Source organism: Phyllobates terribilis, unplaced genomic scaffold (genome assembly GCF_046119375.1).
Source record: "Phyllobates terribilis strain yellow unplaced genomic scaffold, ASM4611937v1 Scaffold_4__5_contigs__length_816908805, whole genome shotgun sequence".
NCBI classification, from domain to species: Eukaryota; Metazoa; Chordata; class Amphibia; order Anura; family Dendrobatidae; genus Phyllobates; species Phyllobates terribilis.
Genome location: NW_027362764.1, coordinates 305,478,447 through 305,495,880, shown reverse-complemented (window position 1 = coordinate 305,495,880; position 17,434 = coordinate 305,478,447).

Genomic DNA, 17,434 nt, shown 5'->3' with positions numbered 1-17,434 from the left:
AACAACCTGCTCTATAAAACTGGTACGTTATTTATTTAGTATGGTGAACGTTGCAAAAAGAATAAACGTTGTAAACAAATGTCACTTTTCATCACACTGACTCACAAATAAAAAGCGATCAAAAAGTCATATGTAAAAATAAAATTGTACAAATGAAAACGCCAAACCGACCCTCAAAAAGCAAGCCATAACATGACTTATTCGGCAAAAAAATAAAAAGTTACAGCTCTCAGAATATGATGATGCAAAAGCAAATTCATTTTTATAAAATATTGTTTTTAGTCTGTAAAAATAGTAAAGCATAACTAATATACAGCGTGGGCCATTTATATGGATACACCTAAATTAATAGGAATGGTTGGTGATATCAACTTCCTGTTTGTGGCACATTAGTATATGGGAGGGGGAAAACTTTTCCAGATGGGTGGTGACCATGGCGACCATTTTGAAGTCGGCCATTTTGGGTCCAACTTTATTTTTTTCAATGGGAAGAGGGTCATGTGACACATTAAACTTATTGAGAATTTCGTAAGAAAAACAATGGTGTGCTTGGTTTTAACGTATCTTTATTTTGTCACGAAACAACGGATACTGGAAGACCGTGCTAGCATTTCTTCCGCGGTGTTGCTATCAGTGTGTCAAGGGTGAGAGAAGAGGGTTGCATTGACAATCCAACACAATGGGCAGCACTTTGAACACATTTTATAAGTGGTCATAAACTTGTAAAAAACTCATGACAAAATAAAGTTACGTTAAAATCAAGCACACCATTGATTTTCTTATGAAATTCTCAATAAGTTTGATGTGTCACATGACCCTCTTACCATTGAAAAAAATAAAATTGGACCCAAAATGGCCGACTTCAAAATGCCCGCCATGGTCACCTCCCATCTGGAAAAGTTTTCTGCCTCCCATATACTAATGTGACACAAACAGGAAGTTGATATCACTAACCATTCCCAATTAATTTAGGTGTATCCATATAAATGGCCCATCCTGTACATCTGGTATCGCTGCAAATGTACCGACCCGACGAACAAATTGGTCTTATCACTTTTACCGCACAGTGAATGGCGCAAAAAATATAAACAATAACTGAATTGCTGGTTTTTGTTCATTTAGTGTTTGAAAAATCTGAATAAAAAGAGATAAAAAATTACTATGTACCCAAAAATGGTACCAAAAAAATCTGCAACTTGTCCTGCAAAAAATAAGCCCTAATAAAGCTTTGTTCATCAAAAAATAAAAAAGTTACAGCTCTCAGAATATGGCAAGCAAAAAAATACTTTTTATAAAAAATAACATTTGTACTCTATGATAGCAGGAAAACAAAAAAAATGAAATGAAACTGGTATCACTGTAATCACACCGACCTAAAGAATAAGTCCACCTTATCACTTATAACGCATAGTGAACCACGCAAAAATAAAAATAAGAACTATTCTTGTACTGCTGTCTATTTGTTCATTCTACCTTTCAAAAATCGGAACAAGGTTCAGGTCACAGATCTGTGCATGCCTAAAATGATGGATGCCACCGGAGCGGACACCAAACCGACTCAAAAGTGTATCCATCTGCCTCATTATGGTGGTTGGTTCCATTGGGGGTTTCGTCTGAATCGCATTTTTGTGGGATTTACATGGAAACCCTGACGTAAGTGCTCAGCGTAGAACGTAAGAATGTGATCCCAGTCTTATTCTGGAAGCGATTGGAAAATATTATGTTCCCCAAAATGTCACCTATAAAAACACAAATTTATTCTGCACAAAAGCAGCCCCCACTCAGGTTCATCATCTGTTAATGGAACTATTGGGGGTTCCCACATTACTGGTAAAACAAAGACTCTGGAAAAGAGAAATGGCTCTTGCCTCCTCAAATAAAATCCAGTGAATTCTTTGTTCATAAATCCAAATGTCCCTTCTTTCTGAGCCCCACTATGCCTAAACCACAGTATGCAGTCATATGTTTGGTGTTATTGTAGTGGATAGAGAGCACTTAACAATTTATGGGTTGTGTGTCACCAGAAACACAAGCTGGGTACAAAGTAAAATTTTTACCACAAAAATGTCCTATTTCCACATCTCAATGTTATAAAATTCTGTGAGGCACTTATGGGTTCAAAATACTAACTACATCCCGAGATGAATTACTTAGGCACTGCTCGAGATGCTCGGCGCTCTCCGAGTATTTCCGGGGTTGGTCGGCGGGAGCTCGGGTCTCCTCCCTGCCAATGATCATGCAGGGATTGACTGCCACTCACTGTAATGCCGTAGCCATGTTGGTTGTGGCATTACAGTGATTGGCTGGCCGCACAGTGTCATCAGGTCTATATCAGACCTGACGCTGCCATGCTCGTCACAGTCACTGCGGAATCAGACAGTGTAGGGAGAGGTGCTGCAGAGCTAGGGAGAGATTTGCTTGTTTCTAGTTAGTATAGGTGTACCAAGCTATATTAGAGACACATATCCATCTCAAGAAACAGTCCTTCTGAGGACTAATCCATCTGCAGAGATATCAGGCAGGCAGTGTATATAGGCAGGCAGGGCATATAGCAGACTGCAGTGCATATAGCACAAGAGGCTCCATTCCAGTTCTGTCTGCTGCTGCTGTTAGATATTTCTAGAAATAGGCCCAGGTCTCAAGGGCCAGGAATAATTTTTTTGGGGGTCTTAATCCTCATTATTTGCTTAAAAAGCAATCCAGACAACAGTTTTTCTGCGCCATTTGCTTTTCGGCACTGCAGAATACAGCCAAGTCCTTTCCATATTACAGCGCTAAAAATCCAGCTATTTAAAACTGTGGTTTGTCCATCACATGGATCACATATAAATGTGCTGAAAATACTGCTATTTCTGGCCTCTATTAATTTGTTTCAGTGTGTCAGTGAAGCAATTTACACAAGTTTGCTGTTCAAAATAGTTACCTACAGGCCAGGTATTTAGAACTGTGTTTTCTCCGTCACACGGATCACATACACATTTTCAGAAAATACTGCCATTTCTGGCCTCCATTAAAAAAATTTTTCAGTATGTCAGCAAATCTTTTGACACCGGTTTGCTGTTCAAAATAGCTACCTACAGGCCAGGTATTTAAAACTGTGTTTTCTCCATCACAGGGATCACATATATACGTTTTCAGAAAATACTGCCATTTCTGACCTCCATTAAAAATTTGTTTCAGTGTGTCAGTGACGCAATTGACACTAGTTTACTGTTCAAAATAGTTACCTACAGGCCAGGTATTTAAAACTGTGGTTTGTCCGTCACACGGATCACATACAAGTTCGCTCCAAATTCAGTCATTTGTAGTGAGCGTGGAAGATATTGTCCTCCATTTAAAATGGGCAAGGCACGTGGCAAGGGACGGGGAACTGGATGTGATGGTGATGATGGTGCATGTAGAGGCCGAGGCCGTGGGCAAGCTGAAATTGTGCCACAACAAACACCCACATCTTCTCGCTCGACCTTCCTGTCCCAATTAATAGGGGACCGCAGAACACCACTATTGAACACAGAGCAGAGCACTACTAAATTCCCACATTTCACAACTGCTTGTACTCTAAATGTTGCCTTTTAGGCTCATGGAGATGGAAGCATTCCGCAACCTGATGGCGGTGGCCATCCCTCGGTACTTGGTCCCCAGCCACCACTATTTCTCCCGGCGTGCCGTCCCCGCATTGCACAAGCACGTGTCCCAAAACATTAGCCGTGCCCTAAACAACGCAGTTATCGGGAAACTCCACCTAACCACGGACACGTGGACAAGTGCTTTTGGGCAGGGACGGTACAACTCGCTGATGGCACACCGGGTTAACATAGTGGAAGCTGAGACCTAGTCGGACCGTGGGACGGAACACGGCCTCCTGACGCCAAGGATTGCAGGCCCTAGGTCAATCATGGTTGCCCCCACAGTCTACAGCTCCTGCACTTCATCCTCCTCAGCCTCCTCCTCCTCTTCAGCCTCCATCTCCGAAATAACCACAATCAGTCACAAGCTGGAAGCATGGCTTTGGCCAAGCGGCAAAAGGCTGTACTGAAGCTAATATGTTTAGGTGACAAACCGCATAATGCTGAAGAGTTTTGGACAGCTCTGAAAGAGCAGGCAGATCTGTGTCTCACACCGCTGAACCTACAGCCAGGCATGGTCATGTGTGACAATGGACGGAACCTGGTGGCGGCTCTGAGATGAGGCGAGCTTACACACGTACCATGCCTAGTCCATGTGCTTAACCTCGTGGTTCAGCGGTTTCTCAAATCCTACACGTAGCTGCTGGATCTGCCGGATCTGCATTCACCTACAGCTTCCGCTGACCTTGCCGTGTTTCAGCAGCATTTGCAGCTTCCAGCTCACAAACTGGTATGTGATGCCCTCACGCATTGGAACTCAACACTGCAGATGTTGGAAAGGATTTGTGAGCAGAAGAGGGCAGTTGTTGAGTACCAGCATCAACAAGGCCATTGGTATTCAGTTCAGACTCCTCACATAAGACCTCAGGAGTGGACATGGATGTCAGACATATGTATTATGCTCCAAATCTTTGAGGACTCCACCAAGATGGTGAGCGGCGATGATGCCATAATTAACGTCACCATCCCGCTTCTCTGTCTTCTGAAATGCTGTCTGCTCACAATCAAAGAGTATGCATTGCAGGCAGAGCACGAAGAGATGGAGCAAGGAACCATACAGGGTGATTACACACAGCACAGCTTCATCTCATCCCAACGTGGATTGGGTGACAATGAGGAAGAGCAGGAGCTAGTTTCATGCGCTATAGACGGTACTACCTGCACAACTGTCATACCATCTGTTCAGCGTGGATGGCCAGAGAGGAGGAGCAGAGCATGTTCAGTCATCTTCTTGGTGAGTACATGGAAGTCTTGCATGTTAGCAGTCTGGCACGCATGGTTGCGTTTATGTTATGCTGCCTTTCCCATGACCCTCGCGTTCTCAAAATTTTGGGTGACAGTCATTACTGGTTGGTGACACTTCTAGACCCACACTACATGGAGAACTTTATATCTCTTATTCCTGAGGCGGACAGGTCTACAAAAATGGGGCAGTACCAGAAGGCCCTTGTTGCGAAACTATTAAAAAAAATTCCCATCTGAAAGCGCTAGCGGCAGAGGTCACAGTTCATTGGACAACAAAGGAGTACAGGCAAGAGAGACACAAATGCAATCCAGCAGAGGCAGGGGAACACTGTCAACATTCTAGGACAGTTTTCTCAGACCCTCCCATCGCACAGGCCCTGAGGTGCGGGGTACTCTCACAAGGAGTGCAAAGTTTGGGAAGATGCTGAGAGAGTAACTTGCCAACCGTACCAACGTCCTCCGTGATTCCTCTGTGCCTTATAATTATTGGGTATCCAAGCTGGATACGTGGAATTAACTGGCTCTCCATGCCTTGGAGGTTCTGGGCTGCCCTGCCACTAGCGTTTTATCAGAGCGGGTTTTTAGTGCCGCTGGTGGAATTATAACTGATAAGCGCATCCGCCTGTCAACTGAAAATACTGACAGGCTGACTCTTATAAAAATGAACAAGGGCTGGATTGGGCCAGACTTCTCAACACCACCGAATGATAGCAGCGTAACATAAACTCAAACCCAGTGTTTTTTTTTTGGAGGTGTATTCCCATGCACCTTTTTATACCCACACATAGGTATACGTTTCCTGATTTTGGCTATTTGCTCTTGGCCTCCTCCTTCTCCTCATCCTCCACCACCATATCACCAGTATGACCGTGGTCCGTGATGCAACACCCACATCATTTTTTTAAAGGGTGTTTATGATGCCCGTAAAAAAAAAAATTATACTGTATGTTCATGTATACCCCTCAGGGGTAAATGTTTGTCAGCCCATACACTTAGTGCATGGGCATTACAAGTATGGGAGGCCCGCTTCTTTCTAATGGGAACTTTTTTTATGAGACCCTCCTCCACATCTCTTCCAAGGGGCATTGGAGTGCCTCAAAATTTTTGGCAGCCCTTGCATTCACTGCATAGGCCAACACTATGGGAGACTCTCTCCTTTCTAATGGGAATTTGTCGTTACTGTGGCCCTGCTCTATGCGTCTTTAAATTCTTAGCGGAGTTTTTCCTAAATTTGGTCAGCCATTGGACTCATGGCATACCCTATAACTGTATAGCAGACCCTCTCCTTTCTAATTGGAACATGTCATAATTGTTACTGTGGCCTTGCTCTATATGTCTTTAATTTCTTAGTGGGGTTTTTCCTAAAGTTGGTCAGCCGTTGGACTCATTGCATACCCAATAACTGTATAGCAGACTCTCTCCTTTCTAATGGGAACATGTCGTACTGATTACTGTGGCCCTGCTCTGTGTCTTTCAGAGTCCCTCCATCATCAATGAAACAGGATGTGTCTGATGATGTGTCACATACCACATTGCCAGATAAGGTTGTAAAATGTTAAAATTACATTTCCCGGTGAATGCATTTGCTTTAAAAAATAACGTAAAAAAAAAAAACAGTAAGATCTTTGTTTAGTATAAAAACAGAGTTACCGATGTAACCTCAATGTAATCACATTGTTAAGCTCCTGCACCTCCTCCTCCATCTCCGAAATGACCACATCAGTCACAAGCTGAAAGCACTGCCTTGGCCAAGTGGCAACAGGCTGTGCTGAAGATAACATGCTTAATGCTTAGGCGACAAACCGCCCAGTTGTTGAAAGCTGTAACATAGCAGCTTGATCTGTGGCTCTCACCGCTGAACATACAGCCAGGCATGGTTGTGTGTGACAATGGGCGGAACCTGGTGACTGAGAAATGACAGCCGGAGTAGATACGTTTTCCCTCTGCCAGTCCTTTCACCGAGCTAAAGAATATGGCTGTGGTGAAATACAGCACTCACTGAGAAGCTGTTTCAGATTGAAAAACATTGTGCCCACCAGAGGATTTGATTCTGAGGGCTCATCATTCTCCCCCGCTCAAGAGCCCCATAGCAGCTGCAAACTTAGCGCTATCATGAACTCTCCTGATGTAGAAGCCAGGGCACACCAGAGGATTCTCTGGTGGGATCGTCCAACCCTGCCGAGAAGCAGTCCTGGCTAAGAAAAGTGTGTGGGAAGGTTTCTGGACACTCTATGGCTGCTTTTTTACTGAGGTGGAAACCCATGCAAACATGGGGAGAACATACAAAGTCCTTGTAGATGTTGTCCTTGCTGGGATTTGAACCCAGGATCCCAGCGCTGAAAGGCTTCAGTGCTAACCACTGATCCAATGTGCTGCCGTTCACCCTATAATATCTAACAGGCTGGAGAAACTTGCACCTACTGCCACTCTATCTTCCGCTCCTTTGTGAGAAAATAATGTATTTGGGCAGCCACTTTGCTACTGTTACTGGGGGCAGTGCTAATACCATAGTTTACTGGAAATATTCCAGGCTGGTAGGAGGCAAGCAAATTCCCACAGAAAAGTACCAGCAGTAATGTTCAGGGACCCACGCTTGTAGAAGGCGGAGACAACACCGGGAGAATTAGTGACGGCTGGGGACTGAGTATGGACACGAAGCATGAGGTTGTGAAAAGCTTCCGCCTCCACGAGCCTAAAAGGCCAAATTTCAAGTGCAAGCACCTGCCCAGAAATCTGGCAGTTTAGTATTTACAGCCTGTGGGTAGGTGGTTGACTGCATACTTGCACTTGCATTCCAAGTAACAGAAAACCAAGCAGATGGTGGCGTCTACCATCATCATGGCCTCACCTCGGCACTATGAACTCTCCTGAAGGAGAAGCCAGAGCCCACCGGAGGAGTCTCCGGTTTTCTGGTGGGTCCATCCAACCCTGCCGAGAAGCAGCCCTGGCTAAGAAAAGTGTGGGGGAAGGTTCCCGGACACTCTATGGCTGTTTTTTTTAATGTGGATCGGACGTGCTTATGAGTGTTATTTATCAAACCGGATTGCAGATCAGGCCATTTCCCAACCCTGTAGTCATGAAATTAAATGCGCAAAGAAAGATGTTTGTGTGTCAAAGCACCACCGAGAAGTGAGAGTTGATGTTGGACGAGCTGCCATTGCTTCTGAAAAAGCTGCTTTAGAGGACTTCCTGGGAGAAAAGACATCCAGAGTAGATCCGGTTTCCCTCTATGCCAGTCCTTTCACAGAGCTAAAGAATATGGCTGTGGTGAAATACAACTCAGCAAAAAAAAGCTGTAGACTGGCGCCGTACCGTCTCTGGCCACATTCACCTGTCCACGTGTTTGTGGTTAAGTAAGTGCACTGGGGAGGGCACAGGTAATGTTGTGAGACCCATGCTTGTGGAAGGCAGAGATGACACCAGGAGAAACAGTGGCGTCTGGGGACCGAGTATGGACACCCAGTCGCCGCCGCCGGCATGAGGTTATGAAAAGCTTCCGCCTCCACGAGATTAAAAGGCCACATTTCAAGTGCAAGCAGCTGTCAAAAATTTGGCAGTATAGTATTGCAGCCTGTGGGTTGGTGGGTGGCTGGCTGCATACTTGCGCTTGCATTTTAAGGAATGGGGTAGGGACAACTGAATGCTGCACTGGGACAAGGACGTGGACGGTGATTGTTGCAAGTCTGCAATGACAGGTGAATGGTGGGAGGCATCTTCGCATGCGCTAAGGATCACTTATGATGGGCACACTTTTAGGCAGTGACCTGGGAGTCAGAGAGATCTTCCCCATGCTGTTCCCATGTCTTTTCAGCACTGTATGCATGTATCTGATGATATGTCACACACCACATGGCAAGATAAGATTGTAAAATGTTAAAATGACATTTCCTGGTGAATGCATTTGTCTTGGTTGAAAGCAATGCAAAAGTACAAAAATACATCAAAAATGCTACGTGTGGAAGAGTATTTTTGTTTTTGGTTATTTATTTTGCCTTATATACAAGTCATTACCCTGGAAAGGATGTTGGAATACTCGGGTGCTCGACCTGAGCAACGAGCTTAATGTAAGTCTATGGGAAACTCGAGCATTTTTCAGGCGGCTCCCCCCGGTGGTCTGCAGAGGGCCTAAAAATAGCCCAAATCGATGGGAACAGTGCTCAAATGACATGGGGAAGACCCCTGGAAGCATCTCTGACTCCCAGATCACTGCTGTCAACAATGTTGTCAGAGATAATACGCCACTTTTACGGACTCGCAAAAAAACATACAAAAACGAAACCAAAATGGATTTTCCTGGGAAATATGTTAAGGAACATCCTTTCCAGCGTAAAAACTTGTAATTAAGGGAAAATAAATAACCAAAACCAAAAATACTCCTCTACACGATAGGCTATGTTCACACGTAGCGTTTTTGATGCGTTTTTTGCACTTTGTATTGCTTTCAGTTGTGACAAATGCATTCACCAGGAAATGTCATTTTAACATTTTACAACCTTATCTGGCCATGGGGTGTGTGAGACATGATCAGACACATCCTGTTTCATTTATGACGGAGGGACTCTGAAAGTCACAAAACTATTTTTATAGGGCATCAGGCGGTCTTTACTATTTCTAAAGGGCCAGCAGTTAGCTCTCACTATACTTAGAGAGCTATCAGCTGGCTATGCTTTGTTGTTCCCATTACTAAAGAGTGGGCCTCCTATACTGTTATTGCGTATGCAGTGAGTGGCAGGGCTGCCCAAAATTTGGACGCACCCCAATACCCCTTTAAAAATTTGGACGCACCCCAATACCTCTTTGAAGAGACTTAGAGGAGGGCCTCCTGAAATAAAATGTTCCCATTATTAGAAAGTGGGTCTCCCATTGTGTTTGCCAATGAAGTAAACGCAAGGGTTGCCAAAAATTTGGAGGCACTCCAATGCCCCTTGGAAGAGACGTAGAGGGCCTCATGAAAAAACGTTCCCATTATTAGGAAGTGGGTCTCCCACAGTGTTGGCCTATGCAGTGAATGCAAGGGCTGCCAAAAATCAGGAGACACTCCAATGCTCCTTGGAAGTGACTTGGAGGAGGGCCTCATAAAGAAATGTTCCCATTAGAAAGGAGCGGGTCTCCTATACTTGTAATGCCCATGCACTAAGTGTATGAGCTGACAAACATTTACCCCTGGGGGGGTATACATGAACATACTGTATAAAAACATTTTTTTTACTGGCATCATAAACACCCTTTAAAAAAATATGTGAGTGTTGCATCACCGACCAGGGTCACACTGGTGATATGCTGGTGGAGGATGAGGTTGAGGAGAAGGAGGAGGACAAGCGCAAATAGCCAAAATCAGGAAACGTATACCCACGTGTGGGTGTGAAAAGGTGCATGGGAATACACCTCCCAAAAAAAGACACTGGATTTGAGATTGTTACTGCTATCATTCGGTGGTATTGAGAAGTCTGGCAAAATCCAGCCCTTGTTCGTTTTTATAAGAGTCAGCCTGTCAGCATTTTCAGTTGACAGGCGGATGCGCTTATCACTTATAATTCTACCAGCAGGACTAAAAACCAGCTCTGATAAAACGCTAGTGGCAGAGCAGGTCAGGACCTCTAAGGAGTAGAGAGCCAGTTCATTCCATGTTTCCAGCTTGGATACCCAATAATTATAAGGCACAGAGGTATCACGGAGGACGTTGGTACGGTCGCAAAGTTACTCTTTCAGCATCTTCTCAAACTTTGCAGTCCTTGTGAGGGTACCCCACGCCTAAGGGCCTGTGTGATGGGAGGGGCTGAGAAAATTCTCACAGAACTTTGACAGTGTTCCCCTGCCTCTGCTGGATTGGAGTTGTGTCTCTCTCTGCTGTACTCCTTGGTTGTCCAACGAACTGTGACCTCTGCAGGCAGCGTTTTCAGATGGGAATTTTTTAATAGTTCCACAGCAAGGGCCTTCTGGTACTGCCCCATTTTTGTAGACCTGTCCGCCTCAGGAATAAGAGATGTAAAGTTCTCCTTGTAGCTTGGGTCTAGAAGTGTCACCAACCAGTAATGACTGTCACCCAAAATTTTGAGAATGCGTGGGTCATGGGAAAGGGAGAAAACCATAAACTCAGCCATGCTTGCCAGACTCCTAACAGGCAAGACTTCTGTGTCCTCACCAAGAGCACGACTGACCATGCTCTTCTCCTCCTCCTTGTCCTCTCTGTCCTCAGGCCATCCATGCTGAACAGACGGTATGACAGTTGTGCAGGTAGTACCATCTATAGCGCAGGAAACTAGCTCCTGTTCTTCCTCCTCCTCCTCATTGTCACCCAATCCACGTTGGAATGAGAGGAGGCTGAGCTGTGTGTAATCACCCTGTATGGTTCCTTGCTCCATCTCATCGTGCTACGCCTGCAATGCATCCTCTTTGATTGTGAGCAGAGAGCATTTCAGAAGACAGAGAAGCGGGATGGTGACGCTAATTATGGCGTCATCGCCGCTCACCATCTTGGTGGAGTCCTCAAAGTTTTGTTGGATGATACATATGTCTGACATCCATGTCCACTCCTGAGGTCTTATCTGTGGAGTCTGAACAGTATACCAATGGCCTTGTTGATGCTGGTACTCAACAACTGCCCATTTCTGCTCACAAATCCTTCCCAACATCTGCAGTTCCAACGCGCGGGGACATCACACACCAGTCGGTGAGCCGGAAGCTGCAAACGCTGCTGAAACACGGTAAGGTCGACGGAAGCTGTAGCTGACTTTCTAAAATGGGCACACAGGCGGTGTACCTTAACAAGCAGATCTGGCAGCTCTGGGTAGGATTTGAGGAACCACTGAACCACGAGGTTAAGCACATGGGCCAGGCATGGTACATGTGTGAGCTCGTCTTGCCTCAGAGCCGCCACCTGGTTCCCGCCATTGTCACACACGACCATGCCTGGCTGTAGGTTCAGCGGTGTGAGCCACAGATTGGCCTGCTCTTTTAGAGTTGTCCAAAACTCTTCAGCATTGTGCGGTTTGTCACCTAAGCCTATTAGCTTCAGCACAGCCTTTTGCCGCTTGGCCGAGGCAGTGCTTCCAGCTTGTGACTGATGTGGTCATTTCGTAGATGGAGGCTGAAGAGGAGGAGAAGGCTGAGGAGGATGAGGTGCAGGAGCTGTAGACCTTGGGGGCAACCATGATTGACCTAGGGCCCGCAATCCTTGGCATCGGGTGGACGTGTTCTGTCCCAAGGTCCGACTGGGTCCCGGCTTCCACTATGTTAACCCAGTGTGTCGTCAGCGAGATGTACCGTCCATGCCCACAAGCACTTTTCCACGTGTCCGTGGTTAGGTGGACTTTTCCGGTAACTGCGTTGTTGAGGGCACGGCTAATGGTTTGGGTAAAATGCTTGTGTAATGCGGGGACGGCACACTGGGAGAAATGGTGGCGGCTGGGGACTGACTACCGAGGGACGGCCACCGCCATCAGGTTGCGGAATGCTTCCGTCTCCACTAGCCTATAAGGCAATAGTTCGAGCGCAAGCAATCACGAAATGTGGGAATTTAGTAGTGTGGCCTGTGGGGCATTGGCTGCATATTTGCGCTACGTGTTCCAAGGCCTGGGATATGAACAACTGAATGCTGCGCTGGGACAAGGAAGTGGACGTGCTTCCTGATAATGCTACTTGAGAGTGTGCAACGACAGGTGCAGGGCAGGAGGTATCTTCATATGCACCATGGACAGGGGATTAGCTTGCATACACAACAGCGGAAAAAGCAGTGGTGCCACCCGCAGATACTGTTCCTGGACCCTGGGGTTCAGCCCACAAAATCAGGTGCTTTGTTGCCATGTGCCTGATCATGCTGGTGGTGGTCAGGCTGGTCGTTTTGCCACCCCTGTTAATGCTGGCCTGGCAGGTGGTGCAAATGGCCTATTTGGGGTTATCGGCAGAGTCTTTAAAAAACAACCAGACTCGGGAAGACCTTACAGTTGTACTGGCATCTTCCTTTGTGTTGGTGTTACGGGGAACATCTTCCTTTGTGTTGGTGTTACGGGGAACAGTTGCCTGCCTTCTGTCTGCGGCCACCACACTGCTTCTTCCTGCCTGTTGGGGTGCTCTGCCTCCCTCCCCCTGTGTGTTGCTGTCCTCGCTCTGCATGTCCTCCTGCCAGGTTGGGTCAGTTACTATATCATCCACCACCTCGTCTTCCACTTCCGCACCCTGGTCCTCCTCCTGACTTTCTGACACTTGTGTCTCATCATCGTCCAACTCTTGTGACACTTTCCCACCGTCTCCTTCGTGTGACCGTGGCTGCTCAAATATTTGGACATCGCTACATGCAATCTCCTCTTGCTCCACTTCAAGTGGACAGGGCGAGAGGCCCGAATCTATAAATGGAAAAATGAACAGCTCTTCGGAGTGTCCAAGTGTGGGAACAGTTGTCTCCAGGCACTCGGCGTGGTGGGAGGAAGGAGGATCAGGGTGAGGAATATGCAGTCCAGGCTCACAGCTACTGAGACTTGACTGTGTGGAAGAGTGGTGGTGGTGGCAAAGTGACTGGAAGCATTATCTGCTATCCAACCAACAACCTTTTGACACTGCTCTGGGTTCAATAGTGGTGTGCTGTGGTCGTCTAGGAGTTGGGACAGGAAGGTCGGGCGAGAAGATGTGGATGTTTGTTGTGGCACAATTTCAGCTTGCCCACGGCCTCGACCTCTGCATGCACCATTACCAGTTCCCTGTCCCTTGCCACGCACCTTGCCCATTTTAAATGGAGGACGATATCTTCCACGCTCACTTCAAATGGCTGAATTTGGAGCGAAGTTATATATAATCCGTGCGATGGAGAAAACACAATTTTAAATACCAGTCCTGTAGGTAACTATTTTGAACAGCAAACCGGTATTAAAAACTTCACTGACATACTGAAACAAATTTTTAATGGGGGCCAGAAATGGCACTATTTTCTGAAAACGTATATGTGATCCGTGTGACGGAGAAACAACAGTTTTAAATAGCTGGATTTATACCACTGTAATATGGAAAGGACCTCGCTGTATTCTGCACTGCCTACAAGCCAATGGCGCAGAAAAACTATGTTCTCTGGATTGCTTTTTAAGCAAATAATGAGGGTGAAGATCCAAAAAAAAATTATTCCTGGCCACTGAAACCTGGGCCTATTTCTAGAAATATCTACAGCAGCAGCAGCAGACAAAACTGGAATGGAGCCTCTTGTGCTATATGCACTACAGTCTGCCATATACACTTCCTGCCTATATACACTGTCTGCCTGATATCTTTGCAGATGGGTTAGTCCTCAGAAGGACTGTTTGTTGAGATGGATATGTGTAATATACTTCTGTTCTACCTACACTACCTAATAAACAAGCAACTCTCTCCCTAGCTAAGCAGCACCTCTCCCTACACTGTCTGATTGCAGAGTAGAATGTCGAGCACAGCTGCGCCAGGTCTGATATAAACCTGATAATGCTGTGCAGCCAGCCAATCACTGTAATGCCACAACCAACATGGCTGCGGCATTACAGTGAGTGGCAGGCAATCCCTGCATGTTCATTGGCTCTGTAAAGAGCGCCAAGCATGCAGGGAGGAGACCCGAGCATCCGCCCGAGCATCTCGCAAGTACTCAGTGAGCTCCGAGCATCTCGAGTACTGAGTACTTGCGAGTATGTTCGCTCATCACTAATAGGAATGACTTTGTTTCTTTCAAGGAATTAAAATGTAATAAAAAAGTTATGGATCGAGAATTCAGTATACTTCTTTCCATAAGGAAAGCTATTTCTGACTTACTCCATAACAAAAATCCGTTGACAGATACTGTTAGTTTTATGCAATGCCAATAATAACATCTTCTGGAAAACTAGTAGCATCTATGACTATTTTAATCAAGATATGTTTTTAGAAAAAAAAAACATATGCTTAACTGGGAGAAGGATCTAAAAAAATCATTCTCCATAGACCAGTGACAATAAGCTCCAATACATACTTGCTCTTTGAACATTTGTTCAACCCTACTTGAGTCATACTTTAAGACCCTCACGAGATAGTACTACACACCAGCCAGATTGGCCAAAATTTTCCCTGGACAATCACCAGTATGTTGGAGAAGTTGTGGCCTCAATGGCGATCTACATATTTTCTGGAATTGCCCCAAATTAAAGAACTTGTGGAAGGAATTGTTTGCTCTTATTAATAAAATATTGGAAAAAGAGATCACTATCTCCCCCAAATGGCTCTTCTATCCCTTGATATGGAATTTATTGATCCTGGTTTCAAACCAATTTTGATACATATTTTCTTAATTGTTAAAAATTCATTCGCAGCCAATTGACTATTTCTGAAATTGTAGATATAATTTGTTACGCTCACTCCTGGACTGTTTGGCGTGAGAGTGGTTTGTGGTCCCACTGGGCCACGAACCGAGGAGTGCCTGGAGGGGTGTGACTAGGGGCCTCACCAGATCCGACCACGGACACACGGAGGCTTAATTGAATCCGTGATCCGAGGAGGGAAGAGGGAGGTGGCCCAGGTGCTACTCCAGGTCAGACCCTGGTCACACAGCTGTTGACGCACACCGGGGAATGCAGGAACGGGCAGTAGTGTTGAGCGAGTATGTTCTATTAACCCTTTCGCCAAGTGTGCTCGAGCCGAGCTCCAAGTATTTACAGCTGCTCGGTGATATGTTTGAATTGCTCCCGTGTGCATGATTTGCAACTGTTTGACAGCTTTATTACATGTGAGGAATGTCTATTTCTTGCACATTCCTCACATGTAATAAAACTGTCAAACAGTCGCAAATCATGCACACGGGAGCGATTCAACCATATCACCGAGCAGCTGTAAATACTCGGAGCTCGGCCCGAGCATACTCGGAACAGAACATACTCGCTCAACTCTAACGGGCAGGTTTGGCTGGTATACAGACAAGAGGGTACAGGCAGGCACCGCTAGTATACAGTCAGGTGGGTACTTGCAGGCACAGCTGGTATACAGACGGGTACTGGCAGGAAAGTAAACAGGCTGGATAGGGACCAGTACAGTCTTGGGATACAGGAGCAGAGCCGCAGGTGCGGACGAGAAGCAGAGCAGGGCAAAGCAGAGCCGCAGGTGCAGACAGGAAGCGGAGCAGGGCAGAGCAGACCCGCAGGAGTGGATGGGAAGTGGAGCAGGGCAGAGCAGAGCCGCAGGAGCGAATGGGAAGCAGAGCAGGGCAGAGCAGAGCCTCAGGTGTGGACGGGAAGTGGAGCAGGGCAGAGCAGAGCCACATGTGCGAACGAGAAGCGGAGCAGGGCCTCAGGTGTGGACGGGAAGCGGAGCAGGGCCGCAGGTGCGGACGGGAAGCGGAGTATGGCCGCAGGTGCGGACGGGAAGCGGAGCATGGCCGCAGGTGCGGACGGGAAGCGGAGCAGAGCCACAGGTGCGGACGGGAAGCTGAGCAGAGCCACAGGTGCGGACGGGAAGCGGAGCAGAGCAGAGCCGCAGGTACAGATAGGAAGCAAAGCAGAGAGGACAGACAGGACAGGCCTCTGTTCACATGGAACAGACAGAGACCAGGACAGGAAAACACAGGAAGATAGCTAGAACACAGGAGGCAGGTACGGAGGCAGGGAACAGGACAAGCAGAACCAGATACACACAAGGTACTTGCTATGAAGTAGTGAGTGGACACAGAACTCACAAACAGAAGTACAGAGATGAGTTGGAGTTAGGTACTGGTTCAGACACTGCAAGAAAAGAGAAGGATCGGACATAGAGACAAACAGGTAACTGGCTAGGACACAATTCAGACAGGAATGAGGTACAGGAACAAGATACAGGTACGGGCCTGGGTACTCAGCCCCTAGGGTGGCGGAAACTGACTAGAATTCACAGATACAGGTAAGGGGCCTGGATACTTAGCCCCCAATGTGGCAGAACAGGAAAGATACAGGGTACAGGTACGGGCCTGGGTACTCAACCCCCAGGGTGGCAGAAAAAGGCAAGATTCAGGACAGGACCTGGCAACTCACAGTTGCACAGAACACACTGTAAGAAAGTGTTGCTCAGGCACCTCCCACTGGGTTGAGGTGGTTTAAGTATCCAGTGACTCACAGCAATAGGCTGGGGACGTATTAGGACTGCGCACACTGTAACATTAAGAATCAGAAAGTTCCAGTGCCGTCGCCCTAAGCCAGCAGACCAGAGACATGCACACAGCAAGTAGAGGAGCATAGTGCGCAGCCTGGAGTGGTTAGGTAAGTTGGCGCTCTTGCATGGTGGAAGATGGTAAGCCATGCCATCATGCCGCAAGGGATGTTACATAATTTCTTTACACAACATGTATGAAAAAAGTCACGCCATTGCTAACAATTATCCTAAATACTATAAGAGATGGAAACCTTGGATTGATAACCCAATATAGCCAAGTTCTCCAAAGTACTTTGACTTCACTCTCTTCCTCTTTTTGTATAATATTTATTACTTGTTGAGTCAAGAATAATGGACTTGTAGTATTATTATTGTGAATTATACGCTATTTCAGGATTCATATTTAAATAGAATGTCATTTTGTTATAAATTTTGACAAAAGGTCAAAATGACCTTGTATGTTA